Genomic DNA, 14,865 nt, shown 5'->3' on the forward strand with positions numbered 1-14,865 from the left:
CCCTGGCACTAGCCAAGGTGCCCCCACATTGTTCAGGGCAAATTCCCCAGGCTTTGTGAGAGCGGGGACACCATTACACTCGTGCACAACATATAGGTCAATACCTATATGTAGCGTCACAAGGTAACTCCGAACATGGCCATGTAACATGTCTAGGATCATGGAATTGTCACCCCAATACCATTCTGGTATTGGGGGGACAATTCCATGCATCCCCGGGTCTCCAGCATAGAGCCCGGGTACTGCCAAACTAGCTTCCCGGGGTTTTCTCTGCAGCTACCGCCACTGCCAACCCACAGACAGGTGTCTGCCCCCCTGGGGCCTGGGCAGCCTGGTCCCAGGAAGGCAGAACAAAGGATTTCCTCTGAGAGAGGGTGTTACACCCTCTCCCTTTGGAAATAGGTGTGAAGGGCCTGGGAGGAGTAGCCTCTCCTGGCCTCTGGAAATGCTTTGAAGGGCACAGATGGTGCTCTCCTTGCAAAAGCCAGTCTACACCGGTTCAGGGATTCCCCCAGCCCTGCTCTGGTGTAAAACTGGACAAAGGAAAGGGGAGTGACCACTCCCCTCACCACCACCTCCCAGGGGAGGTGCCCAGAGCTCCTCCAGTGTGTCCCAGACCACTGCCATCTTGGATGCAGAGGTGTGAGGGCACAATGGACAGCACTGAGTGGCCAGTGCCAGCAGGTGACGTCAGAGACCCCTCCTGATAGGTGCTTACCTTTCTCTGTAGCCAATCCTCCTCTGAGGGCTATTTAAGGTCTCTCCTGTGTGTATCTCACCAGATAACGAATGCAAGAGCTCACCAGAGTTCCTCTGCACGTCCCTCTTCGACTTCTGCCAAGGATCGACCGCTGACTGCTCCAGGATGTCCTGCAAAACCGCAACAAAGTAGCAAGAAGACCACCAGCAACATTGTAGCACCTCATCCTGCTGGCTTTCTCGACTGTTTCCTGGTGTTGCATGCTCTCAGGGCTGTCTGCCTTCACCCTGCACTGGAAGCCAAGAAGAACTCTCCTATGGGTCGACGTAATCTTCCCCCTGCCAACGCAGGCACCAAACTTTTGCATCACCAGTCCCTGGGTCCCCTCTCATGTTGACGAGCGTGGTCCCTGGAACACAGGAGCTGGATCCAAGTGTCCCCGACAGTCCAGTGGCCCTTCTGTCCAAATTTGGTGGAGGTAAGTCCTTGCCTCCCCACGCCAGACAGTAATCCTGTGCACTGTGTGAACTGCAGCTGCTCGGGCTTCTGTGCACTTTTGCAAGACTTCCTTTGTGCACAGCCTAGCCCAGGTCCCCAGCACTCCGTCCTGCATTGCCCAACTCACTGAGTTGGACTCCGATGTCGTGGGACCCTCTTTTGTTGTTCTGAGTCGACCATTATCCTCAGATCTTCTGAATGCCTGTTCAGGTGCTTCTGTGGGTGCTGCCTGCTTCTGTGGGGGCTCTCTCTGTTGCTGAGTGTCCCCTCTGTCTCCTCCTAAAAAGGGGCGACTTCCTGGTCCTTCCTGGGCTCTGGCAGCACCCAAAATCCTCAACTGCCACTCTTGCAGCTAGCAAGGCTTGTTTGCAGTCTTTCTGCGTGAAAATAACTGTGCTTCCTCCAGCACACCGTGCGACATCTTCTGACCAAAGGAGAAGTTCCTGACACCTTCCGTTGTTGCAGAATCTTTGGCTTCTTCCACCCAGAGGTAGCCCTTTTGCATCTTCATCCGGGGTTTAGTGGGCTCCTGTCCCCCCTTGACACTTGCGTGACTCTTGGACTTGGTCCCCTTCCTTTCCTGGTCCTCAGGTCCAGGAATCCGTCTTCAGTGTTTTGCAGTCAGTTGTTGTCCTTGCAGAATCCCCTATCTCAACATTACTGTCTTTCTGGGGTAGTAGGGTAACTTTACTCCTACTTTTCAGGGTCTTGGGGTGGAGCATCTTAGACACCCTTAGTGTTTTCTCACACTCCCAGCGACCCTCTACACCCTACACCAGGCCTGGGGTCCATTCGTGGTTCGCATTCCACTTTTGGAGTATATGGTTTGTGTTGCCCCGAGGCCTATTTCTCCTATTGTATTCTATTGTGTTCTACACTGTTTTTGCTACTTTTCTAACTGTTACTTACCTGATTTTGGGTTGTGTGTGTATATTCTGTGTATATTACTTACCTCCTAAGGGAGTATATCCTCTGAGATACTTTTGGCATATTGCCACTAAAATAAAGTACCTTTATTTTTAGTAACTCTTAGTATTGTGCTTTCTTATGATACAGTGCTAAGTGATATAAGTGGTATAGTAGGAGGTTTGCATGTCTCCTAGTTCAGCCTAAGCTGCTCTGCTATAACTACCTCTATCAGCATAAGCTGCTAGAACACCTGTAATCTACTAATAAGGGATAACTGGACCTGGCACAAGGTGTAAGTACCACAAGGTACCCACCATAAGCCAGGCCAGCCTCCTACACCAGGAAATGGAGTACTGACAGGACCTGCACTAGAGGGTCTGGCTCCAACTGGGCACACAGTTCTTGGATTGTGGCACAATCAAGTCTGTAGGTGATAATGAAGTGTCTGTCTTCCATTGTCGACAGGTCCACCGGGGTTCTGTATACTGTAGGATGACGCCATCTCATCATCTGCCCCAGAGGACATACCCTATGCAGGAGAAGGGTGAACAGAGGGTCATGCACCACATAGCTTGCACAAGGGTTTTTTGAACAATTGTGATGTAATCAGTATGTGGGGCTGTCTGTCCGTATTCCTGCCCAAAAGTGCTGTGACACAGCTAGTTGCCCTGCCATGTGGCCCCATGAAATGGCGGCTGCCTGACCTGTGAGGAGGGACAAGGGGAAATGAGGTAACTGCGCTGGCGTTGTGCAGCATTGCGGTAGGTGGACGAAGACCGTGACGCAATTCAGCATTGGTTATCATTGGGCCCTATAGGTTCCAGGAGCCCATGACGATGTATGCCGGCAGTGACAGTAAGCAGCGCCACAAACGTGACTGCCATTTTCAATCTGTTCACTCACTTGATACCTGACCTTCAACAGGAGAGGACCTACACTGCAAGTGCTGCGGTGACCTGAGTCTGGAAGCGACGATGGCTACAGTGTCTGGGGAAAGGGCCCCTGTCTTCACCGCAGAGGAATTGGATAACCTGGTGGCTGGGGTCCTCCCCCAGTACACGCTACTCTACGGTCCTCCAGACAAACAGGTGAGTACACTGTGAGCATGATGGATGGGACATGAATGTATGGAGTGGCGTGGATGGAAGATACAGGGGTGGGCTGAGGCCAGCATGTGAAGATGGTCAGTGTATGTGTTTCTGGGCCAAGGTGGGAAGTTGTAGCCAATGAGTAAGAGGAACTGGAAGGGGGAGTAAAATCCATTCTTACTTCAATTTTCCTCTAGGTCAGCGCCCACCAGAAGAAGGGTATTTGGCTTGCCATCACAAAGGAAGTGCGGACCCTGGGGGTCTACCATAGACGGAGCACCCACTGCCGCAAAAGATGGGAGGACCTGTGCCGCTGGAGACAGAAGATGGCAGAGGCCCAGCTGGGGATGACCTCCCAACGTGGAAGGGGTGCCCGTCGCACCATGACCCCCTGATGTACCGGATCCTGGCAGTGGCATATCCTGAGTTGGATGGACGCTTGAGGGCATCACAGCAGCCAGAAGGGGGTGAGTACAGTCTCATTCAGCTGGCTCTACGCACTGTATGAGGTGCCTGTGTAGGAGAAGTCGGCTGTGGGTTCCCCTAGACCAGGGCAAACGTGCCAGGGTAGATCCATTGTTAGGCAGGCTCTGTGGCACTCCAATCCCAAAAGTGGTAGTGGCCATCTACACCTAGTCAGGCTCCTGTGGGTTCCAGGTGTGCATCAGATGGGCTTAGGCACAGTCCCCCATGGGCATGTGATTTTCCCCTGAACTGTTAGTGCATGGCCTAGTGCATAGGGCTGCTCCCTGTGTGTTGTGTCCGCCAATGGTGGTAATGTTGCAGGCATTGACCATGTGTCTCCACTGTCTTTCACCCCCTTTTTCTTTTGTCACCCTGTCCTTGTGTGCATTAGCATCAGGCACCAGAGCAGGAGGGAGCTGCAACCCACATTGCCCAGGAGGGTGAATGTACGGAGTCTGAAGGCACCAGTGGGACGGAGGGTGAGGGGAGCTCCACAACGGGGTTAGGAGAAGACACCAGTGACTCCTCCTCTGATGGGAGCTCCCTTGCGGTGGCGGGCACCTCTGTGCCCCCCGCATCAACAGGTACAGCCGCCACCTCCCCACCAGCACCGCCCTCCCAGCAGCCACTCAGCGTGTTTCCCGTGCCCGCTCACTCAGGAGGGTGGGCATCTCCTTTGCCCCAGGCACCTCAGGCCCTGCCCCAGTCAGCCGTGCTGCCCTCAATGAGGGGGCTATTGACCTCCTGAGATCCATCACTGTTGGGCAATCAACCATTTTGAATGCAATCCTGGGTGTTGAGAGGCATTTGCAGCAAACAAATGCATACCTGGAGGGCATTCATTCTGGCATGGCAGCCCAACAGAGAGCATTTCAGGCTCTGGCCTCAGCACTGATGGCAGCCATTGTCCTTGTGTCCAGTCTCCCCCCTCCAACTTCCACTACCCAGACCCAATCCCCTCTGCCTCAGCCTATCCCAAACACACCATCAGACCAGCATGCACACTCATCAACACACAAAAGTGGCTCAGGCAAACATAAGCACCACACATCCCACAGGCACTCACACAAGCATCATACCCACGCAGACACACCAACATCTACTGCCTCCACTGTGTCCCCCTCCTCCAAATCTTCCTCCTCCCTCCCAGTCTCGTCTCCACTCACACCCGCATGCACTACATCCTCAGCCACTACCTCCATCACCAGTACACCCATCACCACACACCGCTCACGTGCAATCACCACCCCCACTACCATTCACACGTCCCCTGTGTCCTCTCCCAGTGTGTTTGTGAGCCCTCCTCCCAAACTACACAAACGCAGGCACACACCCACTCAACAGCCATCCACCTCACAACAGCCTCCAGCCCATGCACCCTCACCCAAACTCAGCAGACGTACACCTCCTACAACCACTACCTCTTCCTCCACTCCCAAACACCCTCCATCTTCCTGTCCCAGTGTGTCTAAAAAACTTTTCCTAGCTAACATTGACCTCTTTCCTTCCCCTAGGGCCAGGATGTCCAGATCCCAGCCCAGCAACTCAGCCACAAAATCCTCAAGCACTGTGGTCCCTGCAAGTCCAGTAACATCGCAGCCGGCCCCATCAGGGCTGCCAGTGTGCCACCTAGTGAGGTCAAGGATCACCCTACTCCGCCACCTGCCAAGGTGAAGAAGGGGCCCCCATGCCGTAGGGAAAAGCCGCACCAACCACGCAGCAAGGCCTCCTCCAAGACAAAAGGGGACAGTGCCAAGGTCCCAGCATCGACTTCCAAGGTGGGGAAGGGAAACAAGGCCAAAGGGAAGTCAGCTCAGGGCACGGAGCCTCCATGTGGGGGACTGGTGTCACCCCTTCTGCAAGACAGAACAGCAACCTGAACGGCGGTGGCCACCCTGTCGCAACCACCGCCACCTGCACCGCCACCTGCACCCTTCGGGGCAGATTGGCTGATTTTCGGTCAATCTGCCCCCAAGGGGGCAGAAACCACTAGGCACCGGGGATTTATTTTTGCGCCAATGTCACGCAGGGGGAGCGACCCCGTAGGCAAGGGTCGCTCCTGGGAGGGGAGTTGGGGGAGGTGGGGGGCCAAATTTATTTTAGGACATTTCTGCCCCCCCTGGGGCCGGCTGAGCTAGAGGCCAAAATCCACAGGTAGGTACTTTGCAAAAAACGCCTCTGTTTTCTGTGAAAAAATGTGATGTGTCCACGTTGTGTTTTGGGCCATTTGCTTTTGTGGGCGCTAGGCCTACCCACACAAGTGAGGTGTCATTTTTATCGGGAGACTTGGGGGAACGCTGGGTGGAAGGAAATTTGTGGCTCCTCTCAGATTCCAAAACTTTCTGTCACCGAAATGAGAGGAAAAAGTGTTTTTTGGCCAAATTTTGATGTTTGCAAAGGATTCTGGGTAACAGAACCTGGCCAGAGCCCCACAAGTCACCCCATCTAGGATTCCCCTGGGTTTCTAGTTTTCAAAAATGCGCTGGTTTGCTAGGTTTCCCCAGGTGCCGGCTGAGCTAGAGGCCAAAATCCACAGGTAGGCACTGTTTTCTATGAAAAAATTTGATGTGTCCACGTTGTGTTTTGGGCCATTTCCTTTCGTGGGCGCTAGGCCTACCTACACAAGTGAGGTACCATTTTTATCGGGAGACTTGGGGGAACGCTGGGTGGAAGGAAATTTGTGGCTCCTCTCAGATTCCACAACTTTCTGTCACCGAAATGAGTGGAAAACGTGTTTTTTTAGCCAAATTTTGAGGTTTGCAAAGGATTCTGGGTAACAGAACCTGGTCAGAGCCCCACACGTCACCCCATCTTGAATTCCCCTAGGTCTCCAGTTTTCAAAAATGCACAGGTTCGGTTGGTTTCCCTAGGTGCTGGCTGAGCTAGAGGCCAAAATCTACAGGTAGGCACTTTGCAAAAAACACCTCTGTTTTCTGTCAAAAATTGTGATGTGTCCACGTTGTGTTTTGGGGCATTTCCTGTTGCGGGCGCTAGGACTACCCACACAAGTGAGGTATCATTTTTATCGGGAGACTTGGGGGAACATAGAAGAGCAAAACAAGTGTTATTGCCCCTTGTCTTTCCCTACATTTTTTCCTTCCAAATATAAGAGAGTGTGTAAAAAAGACGCCTATGTGAGAAATGCCCTGTAATTCACATGCTAGTATAGTCACCCCGGAATTCAGAGATGTGCAAATAACCACTGCTCCTCAACACCTTATCTTGTGCCCATTTTGGAAATACAAAGGTTTTCTTGATAGCTATTTTTCACTCTTTATATTTCAGCAAATGAATGGCTGTATACCCGGTATAGAATGAAAACCCACTGCAGGGTGCAGCTCATTTATTGGCTCTGGGTACCTAGGGTTCTTGATGAACCTACAAGCCCTATATATCCCCGCAACCAGAAGAGTCCAGCAGACGTAACAGTATATTGCTTTAAAAAATCTGACAAGGCAAGAAAAAGTTACAGAGTAAAACGTAGAGAAAAATTGCCATTGTTTTCACCTCAATTTCAATATTTTTCTTTTTCAGTTGTTATTTTCTGTAAGAAACCCTTGTAGGATCTACACAAATGACCCCTTGCTGAATCCAGAATTCTGTCTACTGTTTAGAAATGTTTTGGTTTCTGGGATACAGCATTGGTTTCACATCCATTTCTGTCACTGACTGGAAGGAGGCTGAAATCACAAAAAATCGTAAAAATGGGGTATGTCCCAGTAAAATATCAAATATGTGTTGAAAAATTGGGTTTTCTGATTCAAATCTGCCTGTTCCTGAAAGCTGGGAAGCTGCTGATTTTAGCACCGCAAACCCTTTGTTGATGCCATTTTCAGGAAAAAAAACCCCAGCCTTCTGCTGCAGCCACTTTTTCCCATTTTTTTGAAAAAAAACTAATTTTCACTGTATTTTGGCTAATATCTTGGCCTCCTTCAGGGGAACCCAAAGTCTGGGTACCTCTAAAATCCCTAGGATGTTGGAAAAAAAGGATGCAAATTTGGCTTGGATAGCTTATGTGGACAAAAAGTTATGAGGGCCTAAGCGCAAACTGCCCCAAATAGCCAAAAAAAGGCCTGGCACAGGAGGTGGAAAAGGAGGGGGAAAAGGCCTGGCAGCGAAGCAGTTAATACAGCTCTCTTTTCCACTTGAATGTGCCCCCTCCCCCTGGCAGCGCAAGTGTGTGCCTCCCCTGTGGGCTCTGCATTCAATCTATTGGGGCACACTTTCCCACTACGCACCTTTTTAAGCTCCGTCGTGGTGAAAACAGAGAAAGTGTGGCTCATGTCTAATAAGGCCCCAGTTTCAAATGTAGACAGTGGCATGCATCTGTTCCTCTGGACCTACATAATGCTGGAACTACCAAACAATCACCCCCTCAGTGAGTATGTCCATATCAGTATCACTAACTGTGTGGGTGCCCGGCACACAGGCCATTCAGCCGTGTTGCATGAGGTGGGGTTAATAATACAGCAGGATGCCAGACAGTGCTGCTTGGAGGTGGGGCTGACTCTGAATGGCCATTAAATGGATGTTAGTCCCTCCAAATGTTGAAGGAGGTTTGGTATGCTGCTCACTGCTGTTGTTCTACAAAATTCCAGACCATATGTATGAGTCAGAGTCAGAATGGGTACCCACACTAGGAAGTCTCATTGTGGACCTGTTGCCCTAAGTGCAGTGACTGAGGAGCCTCTGACACAAGTGGGTAGGCTGTTAGCACAGCCAATCTGTCCAGCTGGGAGTTAGGTGTTTCTCAGGAGGCCTGGAGGGGTGGAAACTGGTTGTGTCAGTGTATGTTGGATCAGAACTCAGTAATAAAGCAGCACTCCTGGATGATCCACATACTTGTCTTACCTGTCTCTGTGTGGGAGCTGGTCTGAAATACTTGGTTGTGCAGCTATGGGTTCCCAGTCTTGCTCCTGCCTACTGGCCCTCTGTGAATCTGGCTCTATGTGTCCAGGGATGTACACCTTACCTGCAACTAATTTTGTGACACACTACAGTCTACTCTGATGTAAGTGCCATAAGTTGACCACAAATACCATAATGCAAAGCATCAACCTGTGCTGGCCATTAATGTAGTGTAGCATGTATCCATATACTCTTCCGTTCCTCCATTAAACGTCATGCCCTTTTTAATCTTGTTGCATATGTTATACCTGTTTAACCTTGTCTACCACCCCGAGTACGGATTCTACACTTGGAATGCAGAGTCTACTCTCTGAGCACATAGAGTATGCTCTGAGTACGTCGAGTAGACTTTGGGTGCGGATCATCTGCACTTGGAGTGTAGAATCCAAAGATGGTCCGGAACCCAATTAATTTCTACAGGAAATGACACAGAGGAAAGGCAAGGCAGAGAGACCATGAAAGGAAGTTGCAGGCAGCCATTTTAGTGTTATTCTGAGTCAAGCCCACCTAGAGATAGCATCCTCTGCCATCCTGCTGCTCTATGAATCCCAACTGCCCTCAACATGGCCAAGGGAGTTCATGAGTGAATTGGAAATTTTAGCTGGGGAGTGCGGGCCAAGTACCCTCAGCTTTATAGGGGTCTGAGGACCAGCTGAGCAAAGCAGCACACGCCTCCTCTGGTCCAACATTATGTAGTGCTACAGTGCAGTGGGCGTGTATCACTGGTGGGTAGGACATGCGTCAAGCACTGAGCAGACCTGAAACACTGGGCCCGTCCTCCCAGCCCCACTAGTCGTGCCTTAAACTATTGTATAGGAGGGACCAGAGGACAGCCTGGCTGACCGTCAATGCCCTCCTGGAGGAGTTGGAGTAGCAGAGACATGGTAAGTGCCTGGGCTGCATCATGTGTCTGTCAGTATGATGTGCATGGTGACTGAGTGGTACCACCATGTGTCTCACTTCATCATGAGCACAATCTGAGCTCTTTGTGCAGTAGTCATATAGTCAATGTCTCCTTGAAGCCCACTGGATGTACAGACCAGGGTGAATCGTGGAACCTGTTGTGCCCTGAACACTACTGAGGAAACGGGCGTCACTTGTGCATTAAGAGGAAGAAATGCAATGCCAACACCACAATTGGTGATCTAAGGGTCTTATCACTGCTGGGTGAAAGGGCAAAGGGATGGGCCAGAAAATGGCCAGTATGGGGTCAAGATGTTTTTTTTTGTGTTGGGTGTAGTGTCATGCATGCCTTTTGTGAGTCTCTCATATCTCCTTTCACATAATCCCAGCACTTGCTGCAGTAGGCATAAGGCTAATGTCACATTGGAACCCACTGGATGCACATACCAGGGTACAAGGGCAAAGAGATGGGCCAGACAAAGTCCAGTGTGGGGTCAATATGTATTTTGGTTATCAGATGTGGTATCATGCATGCTTTTTGTGTGTTGTTAGTCAGTGTAGAGTATGATTTCATGGATCTTGGACCAAAGGCTGACTTTGGGATACTTGACTCACACAAAAGCTGCCAACATTTCTAAGGGAACGCAAATGCACACATCTCCACAACGGTGGCATGTATGTGGCATGTAAAATCTAGCTAGCTGCACCAACTATGCACATGTGCCAACTGGTGTACAGCACCAACAGGCAGTCTTGGCATGCAAAATGTAGTACCTGCCGTGTATATTGGCTGATGTTGTCAGGGATCTTCCAATACATGGAGCCACAGCTTAGCAAAGGTCATGACCAAGGTCAGGTTTGTACATGTACACACATATGTACACATGTCTGTGGAATTAGACCATGTCACATCCAGCACATTGCAGGATGATCATAGATACATGATTGGGTGTGGACAGATGCATCCAGACTGTGTCCCAACTCCACTTGTAGACTGACTTTGGAAGATGACTAGGTAGCAAGGACAGGGGACACTGTGCTCACTTTGCAAAGGTAGACTCAGACAGATGATCTAAGTTCACAACAAACGTCTTTGTAATTTCTTTTGAATTGGGCTTCAGTATTGCAATGATACAGAAGGTGAGGCTTTGTCACTACAGGAGTGTATACAACCCAAAATTGTGTAGGATGTCAATGTGTGAGTAATGTCAGGCCATTACATTGATGTTACACATACATTTGGGATCCATGCCATCTATAATGGGGTGGTGAGATGAAAGGAGAACAAAGTCAGCACATGCTTTATGTACTTATGTGTTGTGCCCTGATTTATACACCAGCTACATAATGTTCTCACTTCTATTTGAGTGGACCCTGCTAGTCAGAAGGACCAGGGAGAGGACCCAGGACAGCGAAGGGCATTCTTGGGGCATCAGCGAAGACAGCCTGTATTCTACAGAAGAGGAAGAGGAAGGACCTGGAACATCTGGAACATCTTCAGGGAGGGGGAGTGCACCCACCTGGTTTGGCACAGCTTAATCCACAGACTGGAGGCTGCAGACACTGTGGGGGGGCAATGAACTAGACACCTCTGGGCAGGGAGTGGAGGATTTGAACCCTTCCCATGAAACTGAAGAACTGACCTGCCAGAGGTGTAACCCGGGCAGGACAACTTTACATCTTAGCCTTCCCCTGACCCCTCCCTACCTCTTGAGGCCCACAGTCCATCAGGGCCCCAGCTGCACCCCATGCCACTAGTCCCCCCTCCAAGTGCCTGCCCCAGTGCCCCAGGGGTCCTCCCAGCCTCAGAGACCCTACATCCTTTGTATGCTACTCAAAGTCCTACCTGTTATGTCACTCATGTGGCTGTATCCCAGGAATGGATGGAGGCATCTTAGGGTGAGAATGGAATTTCCTTTTGGCTCCGACAGCAGATCCTTGAGGAACTGCATAGGTCCCGAGAGGAAAATGCTCATGCCTTTGCTGCCATCAATGCCACCCTTACGTCTTTGGGTGCAGCCATGATGTCTGCCATGCCTCAGCGTACCACCCTCACCACTCTATGTTTCTCCCTGTTCATCCTCCCATTCTGTTTCCCCCATACCCCTCATCTGTTTTATTCCTGTAGGGTGTCAGGTCCTCCACCAGCCAGCCAGGAGTAGGACACAGAGGCTGAGGAACTCATCATAAGCAAGGAGGAGGATGACCAGGATGACAAGTCACTGGACAATTGACGGTGACTTGACATTTGTTTTTGCCCTTGTACATAGACTGTTTCCGCTGAAGTTTCCTGAGGTGTGGGATGGGGGTGAGGTGGTATAGGTAGATGTGTTTACTCCCCTCCATGCATTGACTGTGAGCATTGAATTTGTATCATTTTGAATATAACCATCATCATTCTCATAGCCAATGCATGGTGTCTTGCACTCTATTCCCCCTGTCTGTCCATAATGTTGTTCAGCTTCTTCCCCATGTCTATCCAGGATACATCCATCCTCTCCAACAACTGGGTCATTCTGTGCAACATCCTTGAGAGTTGGTGTATGTCTTGTAGTGAGGCAGACATTTCAGACAGTGTAGCCCATATGTTACACATGCCCTGCATCACATCTAACTGGTGTTGGAAGAAATCCTCCTCCCACTCTCCACCATGAATATCTGCCAGCCCTCTTTGCCTGGGATGGCTTCTGATGTGACCGGAATGTCTGCCAGCTGGAGGAGGTAAAAAGTGGGGAGGAGATTCGTGCCTAGGGACTACCTACTCCTCACCAGAGCTGGCATATACCTTAGATGTCGGAGAGAAGGAGACACTGTGAGAGCCCATAGATCTGGCATGAATGTGAGGGCTGTTAAGGAGTGACAGTCGTTTGGTGGTGTGTGAGGAATGAGCAATCCTGTAGGAGGATGCACCAAGCTGACCAGAGTAGATGAGGGCTTTGATGGTGTGCTGTGTGGGCCAACAATAGTGCTCAGGGGATCGGCCTCCACATCTGTTGGAATTAGGCAATGATCTGCATCCTCCTCTATGACCTCTTCCTAGCCCCTTCTCCTGTGCTGTTCTGGCAGCTGACAAGGCAGCTTGAAAGAGGAGTAGGTTCTCCCTTTAGATTGCCCAGCGCCTGCCACTGGTAGATGGTTCTTCCTACAGACTCAGGCCATCGTCCTCACTCCCAGTGATACAGAGGTTGCACCAGGCTAAGTATTTCCATTACAACATCATGTAGTACAGCACAGAGATTGAGTCAAATTATTTTCACATCAATGGATGTTCCACAAGTAGCCTGATTTGTGGACCCCTACATGTGATAGCTCACACTGCAGCATTTAGATGTTCAATGCAGATGTGAAATGCAAAATCAAACTCATCAGTTCCAACCACATCTCTGTGGCATTGAGGTCACCCTTGATGTCAGCTGCTAGACTGGGCTCCTCGAGTGTGTTACAGAAGATATGATCCTTGATCTAGTAGCTTGTGAAAGAAGTGACACTATATTTAATATCCTTTCATGATTTGTATGTGAAAATGCATAATTTACACTACATCACTGATTATGTTGGGTACACCTTACACACCAACTTCAGGTGTAATGCTGAAGTGGCAACATGTGCTCATCCCCTTCCGCAAGGATTTGGTTATTGTACATGGGAATTGTATCAATAGTCTACAACACTACATGGCACACTTACCTGATGGAGGGATGGCACTGGGTTTGACGGCTGCCGACTGGATGTCTCTTAGTCCCCTACCTGGTGTCATCCATATCACTGAAGTAGTCATTGTAGCAGCTGTAATGTAATATACATATCTGTAACTAAGTGCAAAGGATGATGGTGATGATTCTACATGTACATGTCAGAGGGATAGACGAGTGATCTACAAGTTACAGACAGACCTCCTATCAACCAGGTATCACACTTACAGGCAAACATGATTTTGAAACTCACTATGAGCTACAGGACAGAAACAACTAGGGTGTCCTGCACTGCCTACCTTTGGACACACCTCCATTTTTAGGGTCATCATGCATCCTAGGTATGATGTGCTATCTGCTAATTTGTAAAGGGGTCTTCTAGAAACATGCAGAGCTGGTTCATCTTTGCACATCAGTTTATGACAGTGCATTACAGAGTACAAGTTTGATATACAATTATCAAACAAGTTATGGGTAACATTCATTTTACCCCCTCCCAACTGGAGAACAGTGCCTATTGTGGACTGTGAGGGCAGCCTTTTCTGCTGTCCAGTCTTCCTCTGGTCTGTGCCCCCAATATATGTGAACAACATCAGGGTCTATTTTACCTGACGCTGGAAACGGTTATTTGCAGCACACATCCTGGGGTCCTGAATTCCAAGTTTTTCTCATTTGTGATTATTGGGAATGAGAGGCAAAGGGAAATAAACATTGGTCCGCAATCGCACAATTTGTTCAGGTAAAGAAGCTAGGGTAAGCCCCACCTTTACTAATTTCATGTTGTGCAGTTCACCCACTAGATGTATAGGCTTTGCCTCCTCTAGACCCACCTTACTTGCTACAACCCAACTCCCCAAAGACAAGCCTCCTGGTATCAGTGCACTCCTAATCCACATCAGTACTGTAGCTAATGATTCCTTGGATGTTGTCAGCAAGTATCTACGTCATGGACTTACAAAGAAGTTGAGACAACTCCTGTCTATGAGACACTTGGGAACATATGTAAGAGCCCTTCACTGCCCTGGAGCATTATTCTTTGTATGACTCCATCTGTGCCCACTAATGAATTATATCTATGATGCCACACCAAGCAATTTTTAATGGTTTGCGATACCCTCCTAGCTAAGGAATTTGTCAAGGCTGGGCAAATCAGTGTGTCGCCTTACTATGCACTTGAGTGGCATTCCATGATGGGGGAGGGGGTATTCCCACAAAACACCTATGGATTATGACACTTCCCCAGAGTGACAGAATCATGTACACCTTTGGAAGCGCTGACACCTTACACTTCCTGAGGTGAGTTATAATGACTTGCAAGATATAGACTTGCTGCACAGGCCTATGCAAAATCCACCTACATGAGGGCCAATATGAACCGTTAGGTAGGTACTGTACACATACATTTTGATTTTCCCTATCATCAGCCAACATGTTATGATGTGGTATACTGTTATGAGCCATATGTGAGCATATGAAGAGGAGTAACGACAGTGATATTAGGCACACAACACATGCTGCTGACATTTAAACCAGAGTTTAGAGGCATGAGCATTTGGTATAGTAATTTTATGTATCCTTACCACTATCTGACATCCAGCCTGTGTGTGGTACCTGACCAGATGTCACACTCATGCATGTTGCAGAGGTCACTGCAGACTGTGTTTTTTGGAACAACGTCACAGGGCCTACAATGATATGTGTA

Source organism: Pleurodeles waltl, chromosome 5, assembly GCF_031143425.1.
Source record: "Pleurodeles waltl isolate 20211129_DDA chromosome 5, aPleWal1.hap1.20221129, whole genome shotgun sequence".
Taxonomy (NCBI): domain Eukaryota; kingdom Metazoa; phylum Chordata; class Amphibia; order Caudata; family Salamandridae; genus Pleurodeles; species Pleurodeles waltl.